This window comes from Capsicum annuum, chromosome 8, assembly GCF_002878395.1.
Source record: "Capsicum annuum cultivar UCD-10X-F1 chromosome 8, UCD10Xv1.1, whole genome shotgun sequence".
NCBI classification, from domain to species: Eukaryota; Viridiplantae; Streptophyta; class Magnoliopsida; order Solanales; family Solanaceae; genus Capsicum; species Capsicum annuum.
In genome coordinates this window covers 128518372-128526888 of record NC_061118.1, presented here as the reverse complement: position 1 = coordinate 128526888, position 8517 = coordinate 128518372, and the positions used below count along the sequence as shown (strand labels likewise).

Sequence of the window (8517 nt, the reverse complement as noted above, 5' to 3'; positions counted from 1 at the left end):
GTTTGATCTTGGGCATATTTATATGTTCAAACACCATTGTTTACCCATATTTGGACTTGTTTGGAGAATAAAAATTGTGTTAATTATATTGAGTTTTGAGCTAAATTATGTTTCGTGGATAACCAATGTGATTAGAGATACAAGGTAAAATTTTCCATCGATTCGGATGAAAATGGGATGCATATCATAAAGATGTGAAAGACCATGTTGATCAAGTATAAGAATATGTGTAGATGCATGAAAGCAAGAATAAAATAAAGGAGCTAAGGAAGTACGAGAATTAAGATAAGAAATGGAGAAATATTCCAGTAACGCGATGCTATCTCAACACGTCGTGTCGACTGGTAAAAGTTTTGCCTTAGCCAAAATTTTATGACCAAGTTGTAGTACAATGACGCAAAGTTAATGCGTTGCATCGATGCATAAGTTTTTAGACTTAGTTAGATTTTGAGTTGACAATTCCAGTGACACGATGCGATGTCAACACGTCGCATCCTGTGTTGAAGAAGTTAACTTAGTCGGATTTTTATAGGTCAATTCTAGTACATCAATGCGATGTTGACGTGATGCGTTAGCAGGGACGATACGATTAGCAACACGTTGCGTCAAGTGTGCTGATCTGGTGAAATTTTCCCAAGTATAAAAAGAACACGTGAGCATAATTCCAAACACTTTTTGATAAGCCTAGCAGAGGTGGAAAATCATAGAATTCTTTCTTTTAGGGTTCTTACTATTTCTTTTAAATTTCTTTACTTGAAGATTAATTTTGGGTATGATTAATTACTTATTTTTGATGTTTAATTCAAACATGAGTGGATAAACACCCTTGTTCTGGGGTTGAGGCCAATAACATGATTACTCTTTGATATTCTTTATAGTAGTTTCTTTTTAGGTTATCATCTGGGTTGTTCTTAATTTCTTGAGCTTACTATTTTAATGAGTGGCCACCATTAGAACAAATCTACATTTCTATGTGAGTCCGAGAGGAGAATCGTTGGGCAGAACGAAGAAATTAAAGGGCAAAATTCTTACCCTTTTCTAAAAAAAGGGATATGAATTAGCATTTAGGACTAGGATATACCTATAAGCCTTGTTTGGTTCAATTGCAAGAAGATTACTTTATGAATCTAGAAGAATTGCTGTATCTCTGTGGAAGTTATAGCTGCAATATTCAATAGATCAAAGATTTGTGGTTGGGAGACCAAAATTGTAGGGTAAACCTTGCGAACAAAAAACCCAATAACCAATTAGACTACTATAAGAATAGAGAATTGTATGAATGTTCAAAAAGCCTTAACCCTGGAATTCTTATCATTATTGTTTACAATCGTTGCTTGTTTTGCTTTAGTCATCAACTTTTATTTCTTATTTACCAATTTACATTTTTATTCTCAATTTTAAAATCATCTTGATACTTTACAACAATTAATACTCATTGTCTAAAACTAAAAGTTGGTTAAATTTCTAGTTTCTTAGTCCTCGTGGGAACGATATCTTATTGTCTAAATCACTATATTACTTGTACGATCATGTGCACTTGCGTGTGTGTCAGAGTCGCAGCAAGTTTTTGGCGCCGTTGCCATTGACTAATACAATTAGTAAATTGCTAAATTTTCGATTTTTTATATTAAGTTTAAGTGTTAACAACTTGATCTTAGCGACTGAATTTTTGCAGGAATAGCTGAATAAAGGACTGGCAATATATAAAGAATTGGTAAAGCCTTTTGTAGAACTAGAACAGATCTTTCAACAAAGGAGAAGAATGGATGAACAAAGAAATAAACCAGTCGATCCAAATGCTAGAAATGTCCCATCTCCAGTTATGCCAGTTGTTCCTGCTCAACCAGCTGCTAGACCTGTTCGTGAAGTCCCACTCACGAACTATGTGACAAATAGTATTCACAAGCCTGAACCAAGTGATCGATTTGAATTGAAGTAGAATATGGTGCAATTGTTGAATTCAGCAAGGCAATTCTATTGCCTTTCACACGAAGATCCGCAGTAGCACATACAAACCTTTCTAGAAAGAAACGATACTTACATTCCTGAAGGGGTGAATTATGATTATGGTAGATTGACTCTCTTTTCTTTCTCTATAATGGGTGAAGCAAAAAGGTGGCTACATGCTGAACCACCACTCTCCATCACTTTATGGGAAGACTACACGCTTGAGAAGTGAGATCCTAAGTTTCAGACAGAAAGAAAGAGAGAATCTCTACTAAGCTTGGGAGAGTCTTAAGGGTATGCTTAAAAATTGCCCTCACCATCATCAATCCGATGATGTTCTTGTTCATACTTTTATTGAGGGCTTGGAGCCACACACGAATATTCTCTTGGATTTAGTACTAGGTGGACAGGCTCTTGAGAAAACATATAAAGAATTTTACACACTGCAGAATTGAATTTCACAAGGGAATCCTGACTGGCATGCTGATTCAAGGAGTACTCCTAGGAAGGTTGCAGATGGAGATAGACCAATTCACTGAATTACAAGAACAGATTGCAGCCATGGAAAATTATATGATTACTCATCTTAATAACATATAGTAGGGAGTTACATAAACAGCAGACACAACTAATGCAGTCTAAATAGAGAATTCTTAGTGTGATATTTGTGGAAGTGTTGAGCATGTAGAAGACGCTTGTATGGATAATCCGAATTCTATCAACTACGTAGGAAATGCAAATTAGTAGGGACAACAAAATTTTGGTAACACGTATAATCCCAACTGGAGAAACCATCCAATTTCTCATCGGGTGGAAATCAGGCGTAGAATGTAAAATAATTCAAGGGACCAATATAACCAAATCAACAATTAGCTCAGAATAACCAGGAAACTGCTCAAGCTAGCAATATGGAGGAGTTAATAAACCAGTATATGGCTTAACAAGCATAGTTTACAGCAGAAATAAAGACTCAACAGGCACAGTTTGTAGCGGTGTTGAAGAGTCAACAATTGCTTACAAGAAATCTATTGTTGCAACTGGGACAAATTACAGGAGCACAAAATACAAGATCTCAAGGAGCATTACCTAGCAATATAGAAACAAATCCAAAATTGGTGAATGCGGTTACAACAAAGAGTGGGCTGCAAATAAAAGAGATAGTTCAGGAGTAGGTTAGTCCAACATTCACTGATGACGGTTCTAATGATAATGCAGAGAAAAAAGTTAAGGAAAAATGGTAAGTGATAAAATACATGTGGAGAAGAAGACTATCTCCTTACCCTTTTCTTAAAGAGCAAGGAAGTTTCAAGAGGAGGTGAGTTACAAGAAGTTCTTAGATCTTCTAAAGCAAGTTTATATAAATCTGCCTCTTATTGACATTCTGCAAAGTGTGCTAAAATATATGAATTACTTAAAAGATATAGTTGCAAATAAAAACTGGTTGACTGATTATTCTACAGTTGTACTTACTGAAGAGTGCACATCCAAGATTAAAAACAAATGGCCCATGAAGCTAAAGGAACCAGGTAGTTTCACTTTGCAAATTACTATCGGACAGACCATTAGTGCTCGTGGATTGTTTGATTTTGGGGATAACATCAATCTTGTACCGACATCGTGGTACCGAAAGATGGTTCTTGGGAATCCGAAACCCACTACTATTGTTTTGCAATTATTAGATAGGTCCCTTGCTAGGCCTGATGGTATTATCGAAGATGTCTTGGTGCAAGTGAGATCCTTAATCTTTCTGGTGGATTTTCTACATCTGGACTTTGAAGCTGATCCTGTTATTACATTTATTTTGTGATGGTCTTTCTTAGAAATAGGACAATCATGAATTGATGTTGTGGCAGGAAAAATGACAATGAGAGCACTTAATAAAGTGGAGGTTTCTAAAATGTATGAAGCACTAAAATTTCTAGCTATATATGAGAAGTTGTTGGCTATATCTATTATCAATCACAAATCTGATTAGAGGTTGCTATTGTTAGATGATCCTTTAGAGCGAGCTTCGGTAGGTCACGATCTTTATGGAGACGTGGAAGCATTGGCATTAGTCCAAGTCATGAATTCGAAGCTTATTAAGAAAATTGCCTTTTGATCCATTGAATAGGCTAATTGGTCCATCCCCCAAAGCTTTAATTGATGAAACTCCAAAATTGGAGCTTAAGGTTCTTCCTCCTCATTTGAAATATGTTTACCTTTGTGATAGTGATACCTTGCCTATTATTTTGTATGCAGGATTATCTAATATGCAGGTACAGAAAGCAATGACAGTGATGAAGAAGAGAAAGAAGGTGATTAGGTGGAAAATATCTAACATTAAAGGAATAAATCCAGCTTTTTCCATGCACAAAATACATATGGAGGAAGGGTTCAAGCCACGAGTGCAGAAACAATGCAAGTTGAATCCAGTGATGAAAGCGTGGTGCAGAAAAAGGTCATTGAGTAGCTCGATAACAGGATTGTTTATCCAATTTTAGGTCACAAGTAGGTGAGCCCAATACATTGTGTCACAAAGAAAGGTGGGATGATCGTGGTTACTAACAAATAAAATGAGCTAATCCCCACTCGTATGGTGAATAAATGGATAATTTGTATCGAGTACCGAATGTTAAATAAAGCCACAAGGAAGGATCACTATCCTATTCCTTTCATTGATCAGCTGCTGGATAGGCTGGCAGGGCAAGAGCATTAATGTTTTCTTGATGGATAATCAGGCTATAATCAAATCACCATTGCTCTCGAGGATTAAGAGAAGACGACTTTTACTTATCCATATGGTTCTTATGCCTTCAGTCGTATGCCCTTTGGCCTCTACAATGTGCCTGCGACATTTCATAGATGTATGATGGAAATCTTCTATGACATGGTGGAAGAATTTGTCGAGGTATTCATGGATAATTTCTCTATGTATGGTGATTCTTTTGATTACTGCTTGCAGAATTTAGATCGTGTCCTAGCTCGATGTGCAGAGACAAATTTGGTGTTGAACGAGGAGAAATGGCACTTTTTGGTAAAGGAATGAATTATCCTTGGCCACAAAGTGTCATGTAGAGGACTTAAGGTAGATCAGGCAAAAATTGAAGTGATTGAAAAGTTGCCACACCTAGTTACAGTAAAACGAGTGCGAAGTTTCTTGGGGCATGCAGGTTTTTATAGTTTTTTTTTTCAGGATTTCTTAAAGATTTCAAGCCCGATGTGCAGACTATTAGAAAAAGAGGTCAATTTTACTTTTGGGGAAGATTGTAAAGAAGCATTAGAGAAGCTGAAAAAGAAGCTGATTGAAGCACCTATTTTGATTTCTCTGGATTGGGAATTATTATTTGAATTGATGTGCGATGCTAGTGACGTAGCTGTAGGAGCTGTTTTGGGGAAAATAAAGGACAAGGTATTTCGCATTATTTACTATGCTAGTAAAGTCTTTAACAATGCCCAAATAAATTACACAGTCACTAAAAAGGAGATGTTAGTGAGGGTGTATGCATCTAATAAATTTAGAACATACTTGGTAGGCACAAAGGTTATTGTTCACACTGACCATTCAACCATCAAATATCTCTTCAATAAAAAGGATGCAAAGCATAGATTAATCCGGTGGATTTTGTTATTGCAAGAGTTTGACTTAGAGGTTCGTGATTGTAAAGGAGCTATAAATTAAGCTGCAGACCATTTGTCAAGGTTAGAAACTCATAATCATGTTGTTGATGACTCTTTCTATATTTGGGAAGAGTTTCTAGATGAAAAATTATTATCTATAAAGGAGTGTGAAGTTCCTTGGTATACGGACATTGTAAATTTGTAGGCAAGTAGCTTTTATCCTCTTAAAAGTACAATTTAACAAAGGAAAAAACTGCTTCATGATTCTCGTGCTTTTATTTGGGATGAGCCTTGTTTTTTCAAGTAGGGTCTGGATGGTATTATAAGAAGATGTGTTTCGAAAGCTGAATTTGCACAAGTACTACAAAGGTATCATTCATCCCCTTATGATGGCCATCATGGGGCTGAAAGAACCGCAAGAAATGTTGCAATCTGGCTTCTTTTGGCCAACATTGTTTTTAGATATAGTAGCTTTTGTAAAGAGTTATGATTAGTGCCAAATATTGGGAACGATTTCAAAGTGTCATGAGATGCCCCTAAACAACATCCTAGAAGTGAAAGTATTTGATCTTTGGGGGATTGATTTTATGGGACCATTACCACCATCAAATGGTAATTTATACATCATAGTGGCGGTTGATTAAGTATCTAAATAGGTGGAAGTTATAGCTTGTGCTACTATTGATGCAAGATTAGTGTTGAAGTTCGTGAAGAAGAAGATATTTTCTAGGTTTGGCACTCTAAGAGCTATAATCAATGATGGAGGTATGCACTTTATTAACACTTGGTTTAAGAATCTTTTAGCTTAATATGGTGTTAGGTATAAGGTGGCCATTGCATATCATCCACAAACGAGTGGACAAGTTGAGGTCTCCAACCAAGAGATTAAGCAAATACTGCAGAAGACGGTTAATGGGAAATGAAAGTATTGGGATGAAAAGTTAGATGATGCAATATGGGCATAGCAAAAAGCATATAAGACGCCTCTTGGTACTTTCCCTTCTCGTTTGGTTTATGGGAAATCATGTCAGTTACCTGTTGAGCTTGAGTATCAAGCTTATTGGGCAGTTAAAATGTTAAATTTTGAGATAAAAACCGCGGGAGAAAAGAGATTGTTATAGCTCATTGAAGGAGAGAATCTGTACCAAACTTTGGAGAGATTTAAGGGTATGCTCAAAAATTTCCCTCACCATCATCAGTCTAATGATGTTCTTGTTTATACTTTCATTAAGGGGTTGGATCTAAATACGAAGATTCTCTTGGATTCAACATCAGGTGGGTAGACTCTTGAAAAGACTTATGAGGAATTATACACATTACTGAATAGGATTTCATAAGGGAATCCTAATTGGCATGCTGATTTGAGGAGTGCTCCTAAGATGGTTGCAGGGGTATTGGTCGTAGACCAATTTACTGCATTATAGAAACCGATTGCAGCAATGGAAAATCACATGATTACTCAACTTAATAACATTAAGTTGGAGATTCCACAAAAAGCAGTGGGGAATGTGAGTCATCAAAAACAGAAGAATTTTGCTAATACGTACAATCCCATCTAAAGAAACCACCCCAATTTCTCATAGGGTAGAAATCAGGCAGAGAATACTAATTAGTATAAGGGGATAGTGTAGCAAAATCAATAGCAGGTTCAAAATAATTAGGCAACTGCTCAAACTACTAATATGGAGGAGATGATGAAGCAACTTTTATCTTAACAAACGCAATTTGCAATAGAAGTGAAAACTCAACAACCACAATTTACAGCAGAGTTAAAGAGTCAACAATTATTTACAAGAAATCTAGAATTGCAACTCAGTCATATTGCAGAAGCACAAAATACAAGACCTTAAGAAGATTTACCTAGTGATACAGAGACGAATCCAAAGTAAGTAAATATAATGACAACAAGGAGTGGGTTGTAGTTAAAAGAGGCAGTATGTGAGCAGGATAGTCCTACAACCACTAATGATGATCCTAAGGTTAATGAAAAGAATTGGGTAGAAGAAAAAGCTGCAGATGATCAAACTCTTAAGGAAAAGAAGACTCTACCTCCAACATTCCCTCAAAGACAAAGGAAGAATAAAGAGGAGGCTAGTTACAAGAAATTTTTAGATCTTCTAAAGCAGGTTTAAGTAAATCTTCCTCTTGTAGATATTCTACAGAGTGTTCAAAAATATGCAAAGTACCTGAAGGATATAGTGATGAACAAGAACCGATTGACCAAGCATGCTACAGTTACACTTACTGAGGAGTGCATATCCAAGATTCAAAATAAACTACCCACGAAGCTAAAGGATCCAGGTAGTTTCACATTATAGATCACTATAGGGCAGACCATCAGTGCTCGTGGATTATGTGACTCGGGGGCTAGCATAAATCTTATACCCATATCTTGGTACCAGAAGATGGGTCTTAGAAGTCCCAATACCTATACTATTATTCTGTAGTTGGAAAATAGGTCCCTTGCTAGGCCTGAAGATGTTAACAAAGATGTCTTGGCGCAAGTGCGATCCCTAATATTTCTGGTGGAGTTTGTAATTCTTGACTTTGAAGCTGATTCTGTTGTTCAATTTATTTTGGGATGACCTTTCCTAAAAACAGAAAAGTTATTAATTGTTATAGCAGCAGCCAAGATAACAATGAAAGTGCATGTTAAAGCGGAGTTTTTGATCTGTATAAGGCGCTAAAATTGCCAGCTATATATGAGAAGTTATTTGCTATATCTGTTATCGATCTTAAGTCTGATCAAAGTTTGTTATTGTTAGATGATCCATTAGAGCAAGCTTTGGTAGGTCGTTATCTTTATATATTTGTGAAGGCGTTGGCATTAATTCAAGTCATGAATTCGGCGGTCATTGAAATAAGAAAATTGCCTTTTGAGCCATTGAATAGTCTAATTGGTCCATCCCCAAAAGCGTTAATTAATGAAGCTGTAAAATTGGATCTTAAGCTTCTTCCTCTTCACTTGAA

General features: G+C 36.2%; 1 non-coding gene across 1 annotated transcript; it reads right to left on the bottom strand.

The window, feature by feature from the left end:
* Nucleotides 1-2165: 2165 nt before the first annotated feature.
* LOC124886940 lies at nt 2166-2272 on the bottom strand. Its single transcript, XR_007044336.1, has one exon. It is a non-coding gene; the product is annotated as a small nucleolar RNA R71 (small nucleolar RNA).
* Between the last annotated feature and the right edge of the window lie 6245 nt (nt 2273-8517).